Source organism: Phyllobates terribilis, unplaced genomic scaffold (assembly GCF_046119375.1).
Source record: "Phyllobates terribilis strain yellow unplaced genomic scaffold, ASM4611937v1 Scaffold_12__6_contigs__length_324123572, whole genome shotgun sequence".
NCBI lineage: Eukaryota > Metazoa > Chordata > Amphibia > Anura > Dendrobatidae > Phyllobates > Phyllobates terribilis.
This window is the reverse complement of record NW_027362772.1, coordinates 234,877,784-234,899,450: the sequence shown is the minus strand read 5'-3', so window position 1 is coordinate 234,899,450 and position 21,667 is coordinate 234,877,784. Positions and strand designations below refer to the sequence as shown.

The 21,667-nt window shown below is 46.3% G+C and overlaps 1 protein-coding gene across 3 annotated transcripts in view; it reads left to right on the top strand.

Moving 5' to 3' along the window:
• AJAP1 (adherens junctions associated protein 1) overlaps positions 1 to 21,667 on the top strand; it is a 524,377-nt gene that overhangs the window by 79,094 nt on the left and 423,616 nt on the right. The window lies entirely within an intron of this gene.

Genomic DNA, 21,667 nt, shown 5'->3' with positions numbered 1-21,667 from the left:
TGCTTGCTGTCACTGTAGGTAGGACTGATCAAAACACAGGAACTGAAAGAGGCAATTAACTTAATTACAAGTGGAACGATTAATTATCATACCACGAGCAATAGAAGCAAGATTGTGTTAGCCGGCTGCCAGTGGCAATGATTAATTGGATCTATAACACCAATAGCAACACATGTATTAATTACCCAATGTCCATTGCTAAGACGCTGTGACAAAAAAATGACTCCTCCAGATGCAAGAAGGTTGTTTTTTAAGAGCTGAGCGCTGCGCAATGTGATTAAATTGATACAAGTGATCCGGCCCCTTGTGAATATTTAACGTTAAAGAGATTTATTGTAAACCTCCAGCATCAAGCCTGTATCTTAGGTCTCTGCAATACAGGAAGCACTTAATCAATACGTCCACCTGGATTAATATTTAAAGGGGCCTACACTGAGCCTAAGAGACATTCATGGTGTTTAAACAACTCTAAGATTGGCACCAGGGGCCTCATTGTAAAACATGACGTGAGAAATGATCAAATGTTTCATTTCAGCAGCCACCACTAGAGGGAGCACAGTGTAAATAAATCCAATAAGTGATGTAAAAAAATCTATGCAGTGTGCTCCCTCTAGTGGCAGTCAGATGCTATGACAATATGTTGGAAAGCAGAAGAAATTTTTGACTATCCCCTCCCACTATGGAATAGGACTAATAAACAACTGTAAGATTGGCGCCAGGGGCCTCACTATAATATGTCACATGGGAAATGATCAAAAGTTTCATGTTAGTAGCCACCACTAGAGGGAGCACAGTGCATATAAATCCAATGGGACGTTTAAAAAAATGTATGCAATGTGCTCCCTCTTGTGGCAGGCAGATGCTATGACTATATGTAGGAAAGCAGAAGAAATAAGTGACTATCCCCTCCCCCTATGAAATAGGACTATGTGCAACTCTAAGATTGGCACCAGAGGCCTTATTGTAATATGTCACACGGGAAATTATCAAATGTTTCATGTAAGTAGCCACCACTAGAGGGAGCACAGTGCATATAAATCTAATGGGAGGTGTAAAATAATATATGCAGTGTGCGCCCTCTAGTGGCAGCCAGAAACTATGACTATATATGGTAAAACAGAAGATGTTATTAACTATCCCCTCCCACTATGGAATAGGATCATGTACAAACCTAAATTCCTTCTATATACATCTTGAAAAATATTGTATACTTTTAGCTTTCTTTGACCAGTAGAGGAGACAAAATATGGATATACGGTATATACTGTATGTTGTTTCTCTTTTTTGTGCACATTTTACAAAACAAAATATTATGCTGCTGCCTGGAAACCATCAGCAAGTTGTTGGTGACTAATCTTTGTACAATATCTTTATATCTGGTGTTTTTCAGTGCCTGAATTGACTTTGGATCTGATTATTTTGCATAATTATTCCCCCTTATACACTAACATAAGAATTCTTTCTCTCTGCCTGGTATATGTTTGGATTGTCAGATTTTTAAGAAGTAGAGTAGACACTAAAGGGTTAATCCCATTGCACAAAGTAATCCTAGTGATATTCCATCACTAGTGTTGAGCATTCCGATACTGAAATATCGGGTATCGGCCGATATTCGCGGTATCGGAATTCCGATACTTAATTCCGATACTTTTACAATATCGAATACCGGAATCGGAAGTTCCCATAATGCCTGCGCTCTGCAGTGTCTCTGATGGATGACAAGCTGGATGGCAGCGCTCAGCTGCGATCCAGCCTGTCATCAGAATGCCATCCCAGCGTGGGAGAATTCTCCTGATTGTTTAAAAGCCGGCGCGCGGTAAAAAGCCGCCGGCTTTTAAACAATCACACAGGCCCATACTGCTTCCCCGCAGCCTCCCACCCCGATCCTCCGCTCCCCTCGCCACCTCCCATCCCAATCGTAAGTTAGGACCGGGCGGGGAGCGCAGCACCAAGGAGCGGGGAGCGAAGAACCCGGGCGGGGAAGCCGGCAGTGAAAAGACTTCACCGCCGGCTTTCCCGTTCTGTGCTGCGCTTTCCCGCCGGTTATTTCAAATGAACAGCTGAGGTATCAGGTGATGCCGATCAGCTGTTCATTTGAAGTCGCCGCGGTGCCCTCAGAGGGTTCATGTGAGTTCATGCTTGACTGCATTGCATGAACTCACATGAACTTTCCCACGGCCGCACAGGTCAGCCTCACCTCCCAGACCGGTCATGATTGGTGTGTGTGGGTGTCTGTGCGGGTGTGCGCGGTGTGTGGGGTGTCTGTGCGGTGTCTGCGGGTGTGTGCGGTGTCTGTGCGATGTCTGCGAGTGTGTGCGGTGTCTGTGCGATGTCTGCGGGTGTGTGCGGTGTCTGTGCGATGTCTGCGGGTGTGTGCGTGCAGGCAGACATAGGCCGATGTGACACTACTACTCCCATCGGCCTATGTCTGTCCCCCGTCCACTCGTGCCAGCAGAATCAGCTCGATGGGAGCAGTAGTTCCCATCAGCCTGATCCTGCTATTTAAATTGCCCTACTGTGTCCCCAATAAATGTTAAATACCTGTCATTGGTGGCCAGTGGTTACCTACAATAAATTAGTTCATACATTACCTGTCCCCGCCGATCGCCACCTAAAATAAAGTAAAAAATAAAAAACTACACCTATACTCACCTAGACACCTAATTCCCCGAAGCCATCGATCTCCTGTAATAAAATATAAAATAATAAACCATAACCTTATCCTTACCCCTCGGTAGTAGTCCACGAGTGTCCCACGATGATCTCCAGTTCAGAGCAGCCACATAGAATGTGACCGCTCTAAACCGCTGCCGCCGCTAGAATGATGGGGCCGTAAAGCAGCCCCGTCATTGCATAAGCGGGTTCGCCGGAGTTCAGGCAGCGCTGCTCCGGTCAGCTCCTTTATGGCCCTGCTGTATCGTGAGAAATTCCCACGGTACAGCAGTGCCGTAAAGGAGGTCTCCGGAGCTGCGCTGCCTGAATGCACTCCGGTGACCTCAGTCAGTGGCTCCCGCTGCCGGGAGCGGATGTGTTCCCGGCAGTGTGAGCTTACAGCAGCCATGCACAGCTGTCACCATCTCCAGATGTGACAGCTGTGCATGGGAGATCAGCGCAGGAACGTGGACAGGTAACTATTATTTTTAGTAAACTAAGAATTAAATAAAATGGTGTGTTTTATTTCAAGTAAATTATTTTTTTCTGGGTGTAGTGTGTGTTTTCTTTTTAACACTTTGTAGGTTAGTAATGGGGGTGTCTTATAGACGCCCATCATTACTAACCTGGGCTTCATGGCAGCTGGCGCTGACATGAACCCCAGCCCCATTACCCCCTGCCACCGCACCAGGGCAGCGTGGAAGAGCGAGGCTAAGTGCCAGAATTGGCGCATCCTATGGATGCGCCATTTCTGGGGCGGCTGACGGCTGGTGTTTCTAGCCTGGGAGGGGGCCAATATTCATGGCACCCTTCCTGGGCTATTAATATCAGCCCCCAGCTGTCTGCCTAGCCTTTGCTAGCTATTAAAATAGGGGGGACCCCACGTCATTTTTTGGGGGGGTCCCCCATTTTAATAGCTAGTAAAGGCTTGGTATTCAGCTGGGGGCTGATATTAGTAGTCTGGGAAGCTCCGTGGGTATTACCCCCTTCCCAGGCTTCAAACATCTGCCCCAGCCGTCTGCTTAACCTCCGCTAGAGACTAAAATTATGGGGCATCCCACGCCAATTTTTTTTTTTAATAAATCCTTTATTTTAACACTAAATGACATTTGAGGAGTTAATAAAGATGCAGTCCCTAAATTATTATTTATTTTTTAATTAATTTTTCCCAAAAATTTTGACGTGGGCTTTGCCATATTTTTGTATGCCAGCCAGGTACAGCATCCAGCTTCTATGAACGCGCCATTTTCTGGGGTGGCTGCGGACTGCAATTTGCAGTGGGGGGGAGGCCCAGAAAGCTTGGGTCTCCCTGCGCTGCAGATTCCATCCCCCAGCTGCCTAGTTGTACCTGGCTGGACACAAAAATAGGGAGAAGCCCCACTTATTTTTTTTTTAATTATTTCATGAAATATTTTTTTTAAAAAAGGGCTTCCTGATATTGTTGTGTCCGGCCAGGTACAAATAGGCAGCTGGTGGTTGGGGGCAGCCCGTTCCTGCCTGCTGTACCTGGCTGGACACAAATATAGTGCGAAGCCCCACGTCAATTTTTTTTTAAATATTTCATGAATTTCCTGAAATAATTAAAAAAAAATTGACGTGGGGCTTCGCACTATATTTGTGTCCAGCCAGGTACAGCAGGCAGGAACGGACTGCCCCCAACCACCAGCTGCCTATTTGTACCTGGCCGGACACAACAATATAGGGAAGCCCTTTTTTTCTTAATTATTTCATGAATTTCATGAAATAATTAAAAAAAAATACGTGGAGCTTCGCCCTATTTTTGTGTCCAGCCAGGTACAACTAGGCAGCTGGGGGCTGGAATCCGCAGCGCAGGGAGGCCCAAGCTTTCTGGGCCCCACCCGCTGCAAATTGCAGTCCGCAGCCGCCCCGGAAAATGGCGCGTTCATAGAAGCGCCATCTTCTGCTGCTGTACCCAACTCATCCAGGGCCCTGGTGCGGTGGCTCACTGGGTAATAAAGGGGTTAAGGCCAGCTTGGCATTATCAGCTGGCCCTAAGCCCGAAATTCATGGGGTCACGCCAATATTAGACATGACCACCATGAATTTCTAGTAAAGTATTTAAAAAAAACACAACACCCAGAATAAAGTCCTTTAATTTAAATAAACACACAATTCTTTATTGTTCTAAATTAAACCATACTTACCATCACGCCCATTCCAGCTGAAGCCAACGATCTCCTGCAATAAAAGAAAAATAATAAACCAACCTCATCCTTACCTTCCCATGGATCCCACGACAGCTTCAGCTCTGCTACATCGAGATGACAGGCTGGACCGCAGCAGAACGCTGCCATCCAGCCTGTCATCCCGCAGACACTGAGAAGCGCAGGCATGCTTGCGCTCCTCAGTGTCTCTCTGTGACGTCATCCAGATGAGCCGAGTTCATGTCCAATGAACTCGGCTCACCTCATGCACGTCACTGACAGCGTGGGAAAATTCTCCTGCACTCAGCGCTTCAGCGTGAGAATTCTCCCACGCTGTCAGTGACGTGCATGAGGTGAGCTGAGTTCATTGGACATGACCTCACCTCATGCACGTCACTGACAGCGTGGGAAAATTCTCACGCTGAAGCGCTGAGTGCAGGAGAATTCTCCCACGCTGTCAGTGACGTGCATGAGGTGAGCCGAGTTCATTGTCGGCTCATCTGGATGCCGTCACAGAGAGACACTGAGGAGCGCAAGCATGCCTGCGCTTCTCAGTGTCTGCGGGATGACAGGCTGGATGGCAGCTTTCTCCTGCGGTCCAGCCTGTCATCTCGATGTAGCAGAGCTGGAGCCATCGTGGGAACCATGGAAAGGTAAGGATGATGTTGGTTTATTATTTTTCTTTTATTGCAGGAGATCATTGGCTTCAGCTGGAATGGGCGTGGCGGTAAGTATGGTTTAATTTAGAACAATAAAGAATTGTGTGTTTATTTCAATTAAAGGAGTTTATTCTGGGTGTTTGGGTTTTTTTTTTTAACTTTGACTATGGGGTTAGTAATGGGGGTGTCTTATAGACGCCTCTCCATTACTAACCTGGGCTTGATGTCAGCTGGTATTATAAGCTGACATCAAACCCAACCCTATTACCCCACTGCCACCGCTACAGGGCAGTGGGAAGAGCGAGGCTAAGTGCCAGAATTGGCGCATCCTGTGGATGCGCCATTTCTGGGGCGGCTGACGGCTGGTGTTTCTAGCCTGGGAGGGGGCCAATATTCATGGCACCCTTCCTGGGCTATTAATATCAGCCCCCAGCTGTCTGCCTAGCCTTTGCTAGCTATTAAATTAGGGGGAACCCCACGTCAGTTTTTTGGGGGGGTCCCCCATTTTAATAGCTAGTAAAGGCTAAGTATTCCGCTGGGGGCTGATATTAGCAGCCTGGGAAGCTCCGTGGGTATTACCCCCTTCCCAGGCTTCAAACATCTGCCCCAGCTGTCTGCTTAACCTCCGCTAGAGACTAAAATTAAGGGGAACCCCACGCCAATTTTTTTTTAAATAAATCATTTATTTTAACACTAAATGACAAGTACAGTAAGCAACACTGTCACTGTACTTCATATATATGTGACTGACATGTTTCTATCTATCTAATCTATGTGTGAAGCTCTATTCTTTCTGTTATAAATTGTCCGGTACCGCTGCTGAATTGCCGGCCGGCTTTTTTAAAGAGACGGTGCATGAAAACACTAATATTTTTTTTAATAAATCCTTTGCACTAAATGACAAGTACATTAAGCAACACTGTCACTGTACTTCATATATATGTGACTGACATGTTTCTATCTATCTAATCTATGTGTGAAGCTCTATTCTGTCTGTTATAAATTGTCGGGTACCGCTGCTGAATTGCCGGCCGGCTTTTTTAAAGAGACGGTGCATGAAAACACTAATATTTGTTTTAATAAATCCTTTGCACTAAATGACAAGTACATTAATCAACACTGTCACTGTACTTCATATATATGTGACTGACATGTTTCTATCTATCTAATCTGTGTGTGAAGCTCTATTCTTTCTGTTGTAAATTGTCGGGTACCGGTGTATGCGCTGATGAATTGCCGGCTTTTCGCATAATACATTCTACATTATTCTTAGTTGTTTTACTTCATGTAGAATTAACCTACAAGGAAAGAAAGGGTTTATTTTCATTCCGATATTTCTGTCCCATTGACTTGCATTGGTTTCCGGTATCGGAATCGGGGATATCCGATACTTTTTGAGTATCGGTCCGATCCAATCCGATACGATATTTCCTGATATCGGAAGGTATCGCTCAACACTATCCATCACTTTTTGTTTCGCATGGTGGTGTTCAACTGCCGGGTCCCCACCATTTCCCCCCACAACACTGATAATGAAAAGTGTTACATCCCTGGTTTATGCTGATCCCAAGAGAGATAGCTAAAGTTAACCTGCATGCTGACAGTTTCCTTTTAAAAAAAAAATAAAAAATCTGCTGAAAGTAAGTTTTCTAGACTTTTATATGACTATTTGACAATCAAGTAATCCAGAAATTTCCACCATTTATGACATGTCTTGGATTCTACATACGAAGAAAATAATTTCAGATGATTCTGCTGACAAACTAAATATGCAAGAATAATATTTGACTCCAGTTGCTGCTTTTCCTCAGTAGTCTTCGGCTAATACTTATTACCTGGTCCCAGTGGCTTTGGAGGATGTATATTCAGTTCACTGATCTGAAGACTTACAAGATGAATTTTAATAGTGCAAATTAACAAATGACATCTCAAGGGCCTTTCTTCTTTTCTTCCTGAGATAGACTTCTTGAGTGAGTCGCTGATAGCATTGCATCGTCTATAGAGAGAATAGCAATATTATGTAAATAGTCTCATAATCTTAATTCCGAGACTTCGTTTGTTTACAGTTATCTGTAAATAAATTATAATATTCCATTATATTAGCAGACAAACAGCTACCAGACCATGAATAATATCTGCTCTTGGGAAAGCAGAGTGACAGTCGATATGGCCACCATGATAGCTCCCACAAGTGTTATTGTGTGGTTTTCTCGCTTCCTTTTACCATACTATGAATGTCAGGCTAAGGGGGAAGTGATTTGATTGCTGGGAAGCCTTCAAAGAAACAAATATACAGTACAGACCAAAAGTTTGGACACACCTTCTCATTTAAAGATTTTTCTGTATTTTCATGACTATGAAAATTGTACATTCACACTGAAGGCATCAAAACTATGAATTAACACATGTGGAATTATATACCTAACAAAAAAGTGTGAAACAACTGAAAATATGTCTTATATTCTAGGTTCTTCAAAGTAGCCACCTTTTGCTTTGATGACTGCTTTGCACACTCTTGGCATTCTCTTGATGAGCTTCAAGAGGTAGTCACCGGAAATGGTCTTCCAACAATCTTGAAGGAGTTCCCAGAGATGCTTAGCACTTGTGGCCCTTTTGCCTTCACTCTGCGGTCCAGCTCACCCCAAACCATCTCGATTGGGTTCAGGTCTGGTGACTGTGGAGGCCAGGTCATCTGGCGTAGCACTCCATCACTCTCCTTCTTGGTCAAATAGCCCATACACAGCTTGGAGGTGTGTTTGGGGTCATTGTCCTGTTGAAAAATAAATGATGGTCCAATTAAACGCAAACCGGATGGAATAGCATGCCGCTGCAAGATGCTGTGGTAGCCATGCTGGTTCAGTATGCCTTCAATTTTGAATAAATCCCCAACAGTCTCACCAGCAAAGCACCCCCACACCATCACACCTCCTCCTTCATGCTTCACGGTGGGAACCAGGCATGTAGAGTCCATCCGTTCACGTTTTCTGCGTCGCACAAAGACACGGTGGTTGGAACCAAAGATCTCAAATTTGGACTCATCAGACCAAAGCACAGATTTCCACTGGTCTAATGTCCATTCCTTGTGTTCTTTAGCCCAAACAAGTCTCTTCTGCTTGTTGCCTGTCCTTAGCAGTGGTTTCCTAGCAGCTATTTTACCATGAAGGCCTGCTGCACAAAGTCTCCTCTTAACAGTTGTTGAAGAGATGTGTCTGCTGCTAGAATTCTGTGTGGCATTGACCAGGTCTCTAATCTGAGCTGCTGTTAACCTGCGATTTCTGAAGGCTGGTGACTCGGATAAACTTATACTCAGAAGCAGAGGTGACTCTTGGTCTTCCTTTCCTGCGGCGGTCCTCATGTGAGCCAGTTTCTTTGTAGCGCTTGATGGGTTTTGCAACTGCACTTGGGGACACTTTCAAAGTTCCCAATTTTTCACACTGACTGACCTTCATTTCTTAAAGTAATGATGGCCACTCGTTTTTCTTTACTTAGCTGCTTTTTTCTTGCCATAATACAAATTCTAACAGTCTATTCAGTAGGACTATCAGCTGTGTATCCACCAGACTTCTGCACAACACAACTGATGGTCCCAACCCCATTTATAAGGCAAGTAATCCCACTTATTAAACCTGACGAGGCACACCTGCGAAGTGAAAACCATTTCTGGTGACTACCTCTTGAAGCTCAGCAAGAGAATGCCAAGAGTGTGCAAAGCAGTCATCAAAGCAAAAGGTGGCTACTTTGAAGAACCTAGAATATAAGACATATTTTCAGTTGTTTCACACTTTTTTGTTAAGTATATAATTCCACATGTGTTAATTCATAGTTTTGATGCCTTCAGTGTGAATGTACAATTGTCATAGTCATGAAAATACAGAAAAATCTTTAAATGAGAAGGTGTGTCCAAACTTTTGGTCTGTACTGTACTTAAGAAGTAGTAGAAAAATTGATAAATTATAATAGGCGAGTGAAAAATAACAGTTTCTATACCTCCCATAGATTTATTGGCAAGAAGGGACGAGCATTGGGTTTCTCCGTTATAGGGATCAAGGAGAATAAGTCCTAGCAGCTGGACATCCCATCAATCTAACGTTCATCCCTTAACTTGGTGGTAAATGGTAAAGGAATTGCTCAACTCATAAAATGATGGCATATTCCTTATTTATTTAGAATTGGTGGGGCACCAAGCTCTGAGACCCCCACCGATTTGAGAAGTAAAGGGGTTGTCCGGCCTTAGGCTACAAGTCTGCAGCCACTCTATGGCTTGTGAATCCTTACATTACGCTCACTGTGTGCTGTGAGGATTCTCCGATGTCGGCAGCGGGTGAGTGAACGCAAGTATGAGATTTGCATACATGAGGTCACGTGCCAACTAGATGTGCAAGCCATCGCTCCATACAAGTGTATGGGGGTGAGACCAGATACAGTCTAGTTGGAATGTGGCCAGAAGTATGCAAATCACATTCTTGCAATCGCATGACCACCCACTCCCAGCACAGAAGAATCCTCAAAGTGCGCATTGCAAGCGAACTGAATTCACAAGTCTGCGTCACATAAATTGACTGCAGACTTGTAGCCTAAGGTCGGACAACTCCTTTAAGGAACTGAAGGCCTGATTCCTCTACAGGCTTTTACTCGACAGTGGCTTGCGGCTAATCGCTGTGCAGGGGGGCTGCTCCATAGATCCATACCTGTGAATACAGCCAGCTGTCATTCCCCTGCACAGCCAAGTGCATCTTTCTCTTCAGGATTGGTGGTAGTTCCAAAGATGAAATTGTCCCTTTATCATAAAGCGATAACATTTCCCAGTGATATGCCATCCTTTTTGTTTCCTTGACCCTTTATTAAGTGCTCAGACTCTTCAGTCCAAAGGCTTTAAATTCTATTAAAGAATCACTCCTCCTCCTCCCATCAAAGTTTTTATCCTCTTAATACATTGCAATCATCATATTATATAGCACTGTGTACTTACAATTGCTCATTTTGCATTTCTATCCAGCTAATTCTTCTCTTTTCTCTGCAGTATGTAGAAACAGGAAGTTTTGTTTCCCTGCCAAAATCATTCCTAACCCAGCTACTCCCTCCTCCCCCCTGCCATTGACTTTTACAGTGACTGATCAGTCATGTAGAGAAAATTGACCTCCTGTTTCTACATAGAGCTTAGAAGGATTCAGAAGTCTCCAAATGCTATTAACCTGCAAATATACAGGTAATCTGATGGTTAATAGCGTTACAATACTATTCGGCCACCTCACTGAAAACACAGCTCACAGAAGAAAATTAACTATATTCCTCCCGGGAGCCGCCGGCTTTCAGTCATAGATGAGTCATAGTCATCACTTACAGCATTCTGGCCCAGCACTTTGATTGACAGCTTCTTCTGCACAGATGCATTGCACCAGGACCTTCCAATCAATATGCCAGAGTGTGTTTCCAGCCGTCATTCTCAATACTGCGAGCAATAACTGTAGACTCTCCGGGCATGCCTCTATGACTGAAAGCCGGTGGCTCCTAGAAGGGAGGAAGTTCATTTTCTCCTGGTAGCTGCACTTTCAGTACAGCAGCCAGGCAGCATTGTAATGAAATTAACCTGCAGATTAACCCTACATCTGCAGGTTAATTGTGTTTTGGGGGTATGACAGGTTCCTTTTAACCCCTTGAAGGGGTTGGGCGTTGATGCTCACTCCTGCACTAGGATGTGAGCTGTGTCAATGACTGTGTCTACACATTCCTGCAGACAGGTATGTGTAGATGTAAAATAATCTGCACATCTCACCTTCCAATGCAGAGGTCAGATGTTCCATACAGCCCCTTTAAATGTCCATGTGAAACCCATGCTGTGAGAGGGGATAGGAAGCTGTGCCTTTGCTTGCTGTAAAAATGGGGGAACATAACAGTGCATGTTGACCATTGTAGTCAGTGACTTATCAATCTAAGGCCGAGCTCACACGAGCTTTGATTCTCTTATGCCAAATATGCTATTGTCACTTGGCTCTAATTGATCAAAGTTTGAGCTGAGTATCATCGTAGTGCGATCCGACTCTCTTGGATGAGAGAATTGGAGTACAGGTATGGAGAAGATGGAGAGCTTAATTTCTCCATCTTCTCCATTGTCTATGTCCGCGTAAATCAGACTGCACTCGGATGAAACTTATAGTTGGTATCTGTTGCACAGATATTAAAGAGTTAATAGATCTTTTACCAAACGTACCCACTCTTAACTGCTAGTAGACGCGGGCAGCAATCCTCTGTCCTATCCGTGGCGGAAGGTGGCCAATCATATCAACGTCGGCTCCTAGTGTTAACCGTATGACTATTACAGTCTGAAAATGAAGTTCCAAATATAATTAGCGTCTCCATTTTATCGATTCTCCCAAAAAGCTCAGTGTGAGTCCCTGCAGAGAGAAAAGGTGACATTTCCTCCTGTCGACTGTACACGAGGAAGTAACCTTTAAAAATGATTCAACATTTTACTGTTTGCTTATCTAAATGCAAATGCAGGCACTCATTCCGATCAACACGGAGACGCGGCGTTTACTGAGCCAATACACTGAATTCAATTAAGAGCCTTGATTATATTAACCAATAGGGAATGGCTACTTCCTTGGCTTACTTTACCTCTTCAATGGAGCTTTGATTTTTCTTATTTACTTAACTTACACTTCTTCAAATTATCATGTGCCCATGGGAAACGTATAGATTTTACTTGTGTATGAAAGCCAAGCTCTTCGGGCAACGTGCGTCTTCTCCAGATACCAGACATTGAACATCAGTGGATACAAATCGTACAAAGAGGAAAAGGTATTGTCTGAGCGGCTAATTACCTTAAAGATAAAAAACTAATCAAGAATTAAGGTAATTTCCTTTATATCAAGGGGAAATATGAGAAAAGGAAAGATAAGAAAGCCTTCATTCTATAACAATCCGCACCACTCTTGTCCATTGTACCAACCACGACGGGGCTCTGAAGAGCCTAGTTCCCAGGATCCAGAGCCTTGTTCTTGGAACAGTTGGGGTTCTCAGCAGTTGGACCCCAAGCAATTAGCAAGTTATCCTCTATCCATAGTGTTTTTCGGAAAACTCCTTTAATAAATAGAGGAAAGCCACTGGCTGCTTTTATAGTGACATTGGTCCCCTTAACCTAAAAGCAAACTTAGTTGGTATATGCATCATAAATGGTACAAGTGTCAGACTGGAGAACATTGGGCCCACCAGAGGATTTGATTCTGATGGCCCACCTTTCTCCCCCACTCAAGAGCCCCATAGCAGCTGCAAAGTTTGCACTATGAACTCTCCTGAAGGAGAAGCCAGGGCCAATGGGAGGATTCTCTGGTTCTCTGGTGGGCCAGTCCAACCCTGAATGGTACCTACTAACCTACTACATAATATAAAAGCAGTGTACACATTTCCTGCCCTTTTAGTCTTTTAGATCACCTAAAATAAAAAAAATTGTCTTGCAAATAGTTTCTATTAAAAATATCTTACAATTTTGTCTATACAGCTCTTACATCAACCTACTTGTATTTATAAATCCATTGTGGTCTGAACTTGCAGCCCACTTTCTTTGCCCCCTTTCCTTGGTTACTTACTGTCAGAAGAAGAGAAGCAGGAGAGTAGAAAATGGCAGGGTCAAGCTAGGGTATGTTTCTACTATCTAGCCATGGAAACACATAGGTCTGCATTCGAGCTGTAAATAGGAGTTCTTGATCCTATCCTAAACTTCCACCATTCTAGACTGCTGCCTGCAGACATTCATTATTGCATCACTCTCCAGCTCTTTGATGAACTTTCTATTAGTCAAATATTTCACATTTTGATAAGCAGTCCAGAGTGTTATGAACATTACACTCACTCGCGGGTAACAGAAAAAGGGAGGACCTACTACAGGTTGACACCGCACCCACACCCAACTGGTCCCTGTGCAGACTAGAAAGAACCTAACCACACAACTCAAAAATACCACCTCGGACCTGGCTTCCAATTGGAACCATCAGCATTTGTGCAGGAAAAAAAAGGTAATAGCTCAGCAGAAAGAGGAACCGGCCGTGGAGTAACAGGTCGATGGATCGAATCCCTAAATCATGCCATGACACAAATCACCTGCTGTCATTTTTCTGTACCCTAGTTCCTATGTTTTTATTCATAGTCGAGTCACTTGGCTTGGTGTCCATGTTGAAGGTATGTTTCTTATGCTGCAATTCTTCCATGAAAACCACTTCTGACCAATTGATAGGTGGAGCTGATGGAGCTGGGTCCCACTCATTGCAGTACAGATGGCACTGCTGGATATCTTCTGAAGGGAAGTAAGCATGTCTTTCATCTGCTGCACTAAATTTCTTTGGTTAATCACTGCATCTATGCTCAATGCTGCCCATTTCTTGGTCTTTCTTCAAAAGAGTTTGAACAGCACATCTTGAAACCCCAATCTGCTGCCTGATATAGGCAAAAATCTTCTAATGACATGAACCAACCATGTCACTCATTTGTTTTTTTTCTACCGGTTGTGACATTTCCATTTGAGCCAGTCATGATCTGTAACCAATTGGAATGTTTTCCCTATCGAATAATACCTGAGCAGTTCAAATGCCCACATTCTCCACCATATGTAAAAGCTTTAGGGGATTACCTTAAGGCAGGGGTCCACAACCTGTAGCTCAGGAGCCACATGTAGCTCGCGGTCCCATGAATTGTGACTCGCGGCTGTCTGCGAGCTTGGTGCATTAGCTCCAGGTCTAGCAAACAGGTATGAAGAGCATATCTCAAAATGGTGACTTTTGTGAGTAGCCCTGCACAGAAGAGCAGATCTGGATGTGACGCGCCCCCTGGGACATATTCCTTTTTGAGGGGAATACCCGGCACCGGATCAGATGGGGGGTTGTAGTCTCCGAGCGGCTGTGACCCGGTCCCGTGCCCAGGGCGTCAAGCTCAGTGTGATGTGGCAGTTCTACAGATGTTACTAAAGTTCTTTTGTGTCGACTACGCCACCCGTTGTGATGCGGTCACTGTGGCCGCCGCTGCAGCAGGGTCCGCTGAGGCTGATGGTGGATGCGCAGCTTGGTGAGATATCCCCCAACGGGAGGGGTATAGCCTCAGGGGGTCAGGTGCAGAGGATGGGGGTTGTGGTGGTGCAGCATAGATGTTAAAGGAAGACAGAGTCGGGTTGTGCAGTTTAGGGTATTTACTCACTGCTGATGTTCCGGTCACTCCAGCTGCTAGTGACCACCCGAGCCGTGCTGCGTCCACCAGGTCCTGGATCCAGCCAACCCCCAAACAAGTCCGGAGCGTGGCCCTGAGCTCTCCCTCTGTCCTTTCTTCAGCCGTCCCCACCAGTGATTCACCTAGGTCCAGCTCCCTCGGGCCTTCTGTTGGGACACCCTTGGCCCTGGGTTCCCTGACCCTTCGTGTGGTGTGCCTTCGGGGTGAATGTGGTGGGTGACCGTGACAGACACTGCCCACGGTCTCCGGTCTCTGGCTGGGGATTGTTTTCTGCCCCCACCAGCTTGGGTTCCGGTACCCTTTTGCTGACTCCTCACCCGGTGCTCTAATTTGGGTTCTTGGGTCCCTTCAGTCTTCCCCCTCTGGGTCTTTCTCTTTCTTTCTCCTCTCTCTCTCTCTAGGGCTCTGCTCTGCTCCTCTTCCTGATTCTGACAGACTGACCCTGATTTTAGTTGGTGCCCACCTTATATATCCCTCTATGTGTGAGCTCAGGTGACCAGCACCCAATGAGCTCCTAACACTACCCAGACTGCTCCCCCTATCTGCCCCTACACTACATGGGATGTACCACCCCCCTCCCACTCCAGCCAGGAACAGACTCGGTCGTACCTGCACATTTCTAAGTGGGAGTACCGTCGGTCTGCTCCTCGGAAATGGGATGTATGTAGTGCATGCAGTTTATCTGAGCTCAGTTCCACACTCCATCCTTACCCGGGAGTGGAATATCACACCTCTGGGTTGAGGTGCAATACCCCTGTAGCAGCCGAATCCTCAGGGTGCTACAGATGCACATACTGTATACCGGTCTTAGGGGTTTAGAGATAATTCAAGTATAGTACGCTGGAGACAGGATGATACTGCCTGTCAGAGGAGGTGCTTGAAGATGGATGCAACAGTGTGTTGGAAGTGACTGATGGGAGAATACTGAATGGGGGTATTCTGGGAACCCTTGGATCTTGGTGTACGGCTTCAGGGTGATTTCTGTGGAAAAGCTCTGGTTATCATTATACCCGTAATGGGGGCTTTGGTTGCCATTACTGTAAGGGGGACAGGAGCTGGATGTGGCTCGCGACCCTCTCTCGAAGCAGAATGTGACTTGTGACCCTCTCTCAGAGCTGAATGTGGCTCTCAAGGTCAAAAAGGCAGGGAGCCACTGCCTTAAGGGATCGCTTCAGGCACTCCAAGACACAGTTCACACCAGACACATTTTATATAACTGACTTCACCCAGTTTTATGGGTTCTATATATAAAGGCAAAAGAAAATACAAAGGATAGAAAATAAAAATCTAGGTCAGCTGGCTGTTAACTGAACATGCAAATCCTGACTTGTCAGAGCTAGACCAAGTACATGGCCGCCAACCAAACAATCGCTTTACTCAGAGCAGTTTCCTAGAAGGATAGAGAAAGCAGTCAGCATGTGGACTCTGTACCCTTCTACACCATACCTGTGCATTGCAGGTAATTAGCCAGAGTTATCACAAACACCTGGAGTGGCTCAAAGGAGCAGGGAAAATACACCGTTCCCTGCCACCAAACTCCAAGGCTGGTTTATTTACACAGTATACGTCATCAACCTGGGGGAAATGTACATGCTATAAAACACTCTTTAGATGTAGGTCAGTGCAGAACTGTGGATAGCTTTGTGGGTGAAAGTAATAGCTCTATAGCGGATGGGTAACCAGTGCAATGACTGGCACAGGGAAGAGGCATCTGTGTAGTGGCTGGATAGAAATACGACCCTGGCTGCCGCATTCAGGATGGATTGGAGAGGGGAGAGTTTAGTAAGAGAGAGATGGAATAGAAAAGAGTTGCAATAGTCCAGACGAGAATAAATCATAGCAACACTAAGAGTTTTTGAAGTTGCAAAAGTAAGAAAAGGGCCGTTTTGTAGATGTTTTTGCACCATAGGTAACGTGAGGAAGTGAATGATTGGATGTAGGGAGTTAAGGAAAGATCTGAGACAAATATAACCCCAGAAAAGCGAACGTGCTGCTTTGGAGATATAGTAGAATCACACACGAAAATGGTAATATTGGGTTTAGGTAGATTAGCAGAGGTTGGAAACACAATGAGTTCACTTTTGGAAAGAAGTGGGAGAATCAGAAGGAATTAGTGACCATTAGATGTAGCATTAGATATGCATGGTAAATATAAAGCATTTATATCTAGATAGGATACGAGGATTCATACCACATATTGTAGTTTGGATTAAGGATTGCAGCTCTGGGTTTTGCCCTGCTATGGGATTTTAGTGTAATTTATTATCACTAAGTGTCTAAAGTTACCATAATCCCCTCTGAATTCCTTTTCAGAACTCTCACTTCCACTCTGCGGGTCGCTTACTTCTTCACTATCTTGTGGATTTACATTCGAAGCTGGATTTTTATTAAATCTGCTTTCTTATGGAAGTCATAAATGTGTTTATGTACACTTAGTGAGATGGCTCCTCATTAATGCTGCAAAATGCCTCCTGGCAGCCTCCATAATTGTGCTGCATTTATCAGCTTCTCAGCTTCTTCAGCCTTTTATCATGTTTAATAGAACATCTTTAAGATTCCTGCATTACTTTTTTTTTTACTTGTGTGGTCTGTATAAAAATGTTTCTATGATTCTTTACTGAATGGAGAAATTCCAGCTGTTTATTATATTTCAACTTCGTATATAAGAAATGAGGTGAAACTTTTTCCACTAAGAGGATAAATAAACCATCTCCCAATCTCTTTTTATGAGCATGTGTAATGCAGGTGCCGGAATGCAACGCACAGAGACACAAGGCGAGAACAGTCAGAGATGTTTGTAAACAGTTTTATACAACAGGTATACTGAAACAAGGGATTAGCAACAAGGGTAATGAACAGTGGTTTGAAATATCAGAAAAATACGAAATTTCTCAAAGTAAGGCGCAGTCTCTTAAAATAAGGCGCAGTCTCTTAAAGTAAGGTGATGCCCTCAAGCATGAGAGACACCACACAAGTTCTTTAACCGTGAATTTGGCCCTAGCGGGGGTCACCGGTTATTCCCGCTAGGCCGTGAGTCTCTTTCTGGATAAATTAAATTAAATCACGTTGTGCTACTTTAGCCCCAACCGTCCCCCTCCCAACCTGAGTACTTAAACCCAATTGTCCCCGATACCGTGGGTGAGCAGTGGAAGTGACGGCCCTGCTCACGTATGCAGCTCCTCTCTGCTTGGCCGTTGGAGGCAGTCTCTCGAGCCTTGGATAGGGGGGTCCAGGCCTCGTCTGTCGGCGACCGACGTCGGGTTCCGCAAACTCACTCAGCACCGCGATCAGGTTCCTAGTATCCTCAGCAGGCACAGCACTCGGGTCATAACTGTGAGGGATCCGGAGCTCTTTTACCGGTGCCCGGCTGGAGCACCTCTCAGGCCTCTGTATTTGGCCTGTCACGCAGGGTTTCTCAGGACGCAGGGAGCACGTCTGCTCCTTTCTGCTGCTTGGCGCCAAAGACCCCTCAGGTTTGACGCGCTGGCCTCTTATCTCCCGGAACTCCTTCCTGGAAGTCACCTGATCGGGTCCAGCATCTGAATCTGCCCTCTCTGCAACTTCCCTTGTATATTTTGGTTCCGCTTGACTGTCTCTGGCCAGTAGATGGCAGTCTCGCTCCATCCTTGAAACGTCATGTTGTAGTTCTTTTACAAGCTTTCTTGCTCGTTCTACATTCCTCCCTCCTTTTTGCTCGCCAGTCCTCGGGCGAGTGGACTCCTCGCAGAATTGATGTCTCCTTCCAGGCAGTGCAAGCTTAGACAGGAGTTGGGCACACTCCTGCGTTTTCTGTTGGATTCGAGACCAGATAAACTCTTCCTGAGCATACCGGTTAGGAGGAATTCCGGCATTAGCCCGCTCAGTTCTGCGGGGCTCTTCTTGCAGAGGAGACTCCGGGAGATCCGAGGAATCAACTACTGGGGATTGCAAATCATTTCCTGACTCATTCTGACTTCCACTCGGGAGTGGCACCAACGGTTCTGACGGGCCCAACTGCATTGTGGCCCACCCTTCTTCATCCCCCAAGGTTCCTGTATGTGGCACTTCAGCCAACACGTCTGAGGGCCCAGTCCCGTTACAGACTTCTGCTTCAGAGGAGCAAGGTCGCAACATATTACGGGCCTAACCTCGTAGACGGTTTTGTCTGGGTGGACCTTCTTCACCACCCGATATGGTATTGCCTCCCAACGATGGTCCAGCTTACTCCCAAATCGTTTAGCCCTCACCAGCACTCGGTCTCCTGGCTGAAGCGATCCACCTGTGGTCGGGGGCCGAACTGCATGCTCTTCTTCCTGAAACTTCTGAGCAACCAGTTTTCTCACGGTATGGAGTCGACGCTGGTGTTCTCGAATCCAGGTACTTGGGCTACTGCCCGGACCGGGGTCTTCTGAGTCTAGCTCCAGCTCGGTGATTTCCCAGCCACTTCTTCCAAACAGCAACATGTAGGGGGTGTAGCCGGTGGTTGCATGAACTCGATTATTATACACCCACACCAGCTCGGACACGAATTCGGGCCACTTCATCTTTTTGTCCGCTTCCAGTGTTCGCAACATTTGCAACAGGGTTCGGTTAAAGCGCTCGCATGCACCGTTCCCTTGCGGTTGGTAGGGCGTTGTCCGGGAACGGTCGATCCCATAGATGCGGTATAGCTCATCCATCACTCGTCCTTGGAAGCAGGCCCCCTGGTCAGAATGTATTCCCTTCGGGCACCCATAAATCAGGATGAAATCTTGACAGATGGCCTTGGCTGCGGCTTCTGCCGTCTGATCTTTAGTGGGCGTCACAACTGCAAACTTGGTGAAGTGATCAGTCATGACTAAACAGTGTCCATAACCGTTGTATGAAGTTCCTACCATCAAGTAGTCAATCATCAAGACTTCCAAGGGGGCAGAAGTTCGGATGGTCTGAATGGGAGCTCTTTGCTCCGGGGGCTTGTTCAACTCACACTGGCGACATGTTCGGCAGACCCCCTCGACTTCTTGTCGCAGTTGAGGCCAATACACCAGCCGTTGCAACCACCGGAAGGTCTTTTCTACTCCGAAGTGAGCACCTCTTCTATGAGCTTCTTGGGCTAGCTGTGTTACTAGCGCTCCTGGAACTACCACTTGCCCGGTAACATCAAACACTCGAGGCAGCTGGATTCTTCGGCATAGCAAGCCGTCCTTCAGGAGGAGCCTCTCCCACTGGCCTAGGATTTGTAGGGTAGTTGGAAGTGAAGCCGCTCTGGTTTCCTGGTCGGGTCTCTGATTATGGGCGACCCATTCTCTCAACTTTGCTAGCTCCGGGTCGGATTGCTGCAGATGTATCCATTCGTCTCTTGAACGGCCCAGAATCTGAGTGGGCCTCGGCTCCTCTCTGGTCTCTTGGGCGTCGACCACAGCAGCGGCGAACTGGCTGAAATCCAGGATCTCGTCGCCTTCGAGCTCCTCATCTCTGTCTTTCTTCGGCCCCGCCTGAGTGACCCGGGACAGGGCATCTGCATGTGTGTTCAGGGCCTTGAACCGATAGGCGATTTTATACTGGAATTTGGACATCCTTGCGACCCACCGCTGTTCTAACGCGCCCAGTTTGGCGTTCTCCAAGTGGGCCAAAGGGTTGTTATCTGTCCGCACTTGCACTTCTGACCCTGACAGGTACTCAGCAAATTTCTCGGTCATGGCCCACGCCAGTGCCAGTAGCTCCAGCTTAAACGAACTGTAGTTGTCCGGATTCTTCTCCGTATCTCGCAGTGACCTGCTGGCATACGCGATCACTCGCTCTTTCCCTCCTTATACTTGAGCCAGCACTGCTCCCAGCCCATGCAAGCTTCCATCAGTGTACAACATGAAAGGCTGCGAAAAGTCAGCGCAGGCCAGAATCGGGGCATCTGTTAACGCCATTTTCAATGCTCGGAATGCCTCTTCTTGTCGTGGGCCCCACTGAATGGGCTGCCGCTTGGCTCCCCCGGCTGTTCCTCTCAGCAATTCATTGAGCGGGATCGCAATCTTAGCGAAGTCTTTAATGAATCTGCGGTAGTATCCAGCAAGCCCCAGGAATGCCCTTAGTTCCCTTAGATTGGCGGGCGTGGGCCACTTCTGCACGGCAGCTACTTTCTCTGCAGTGGGGTGCACCCCTGCACTGGACACAGTGTGCCCCAGATATTCAATTTCTTGTTTGAAGAGACGACACTTACGAGGCTTAATTTTCAGGCCGTGCCTTTGTAGCCGTTCTAACACTTGTTCCAATCGGCGGAGATGATCCTCAAACGTTTCGGAATAGATAATTATATCGTCCAGATATATTAAAGTGGCTTCAAAGTTGAGGTCCCCCAAGCATCTCTCCATCAGCCGTTGGAAGGTTCCTGGCGCGTTTGTTAGTCCGAACGGCATTCAATTGAACTCAAACAGGCCCATAGGGAGAACAAAAGCTGTCTTCGGACGATCCTTCTCAGCTACATGAGACCTGCCAATAGCCACTGGCCAGGTCGAGGGAGGAGAAGAATTTGGCGCTTCCTAGTGCAGATAGAGACTCTTCGATTCGGGGGAGTGGATAGGAGTCCCGTACTGTACAGGCATTCAGCTTTCGATAGTCTACGCAGAATCTCAGGGTACTGTCCTTCTTTCGGACCAGCACGATCGGAGCCGCCCAGGGGCTCTGGCTTTCACGGATCACACCATTCCGCAACATGTGGGCCAACAGCTCTTTCACCTCCTGGTACATTTGAGGCGGGATCTGCCGATATCTCTCTCGGATGGGAGCAGTATTTCCGGTGGGTATTTCGTGCTGAATGTCCCGAGTGCACCCGAAATCATCTTCATGCTGTGCAAACACTCCCTGATATCGCTGTAGAAGTTGTTCGATCTGCCTTACTTGTCCAGCAGAAAACTCAGTCAGGTTAGCTTCCATTTCTTCCAGGAGGTGTCGTCCAGCCAACGGTTCTCTTCCATGTTCCTGGCTATTGAGGGACACCTCTAGGGTCCATGGTTTTCCTTCCACAGG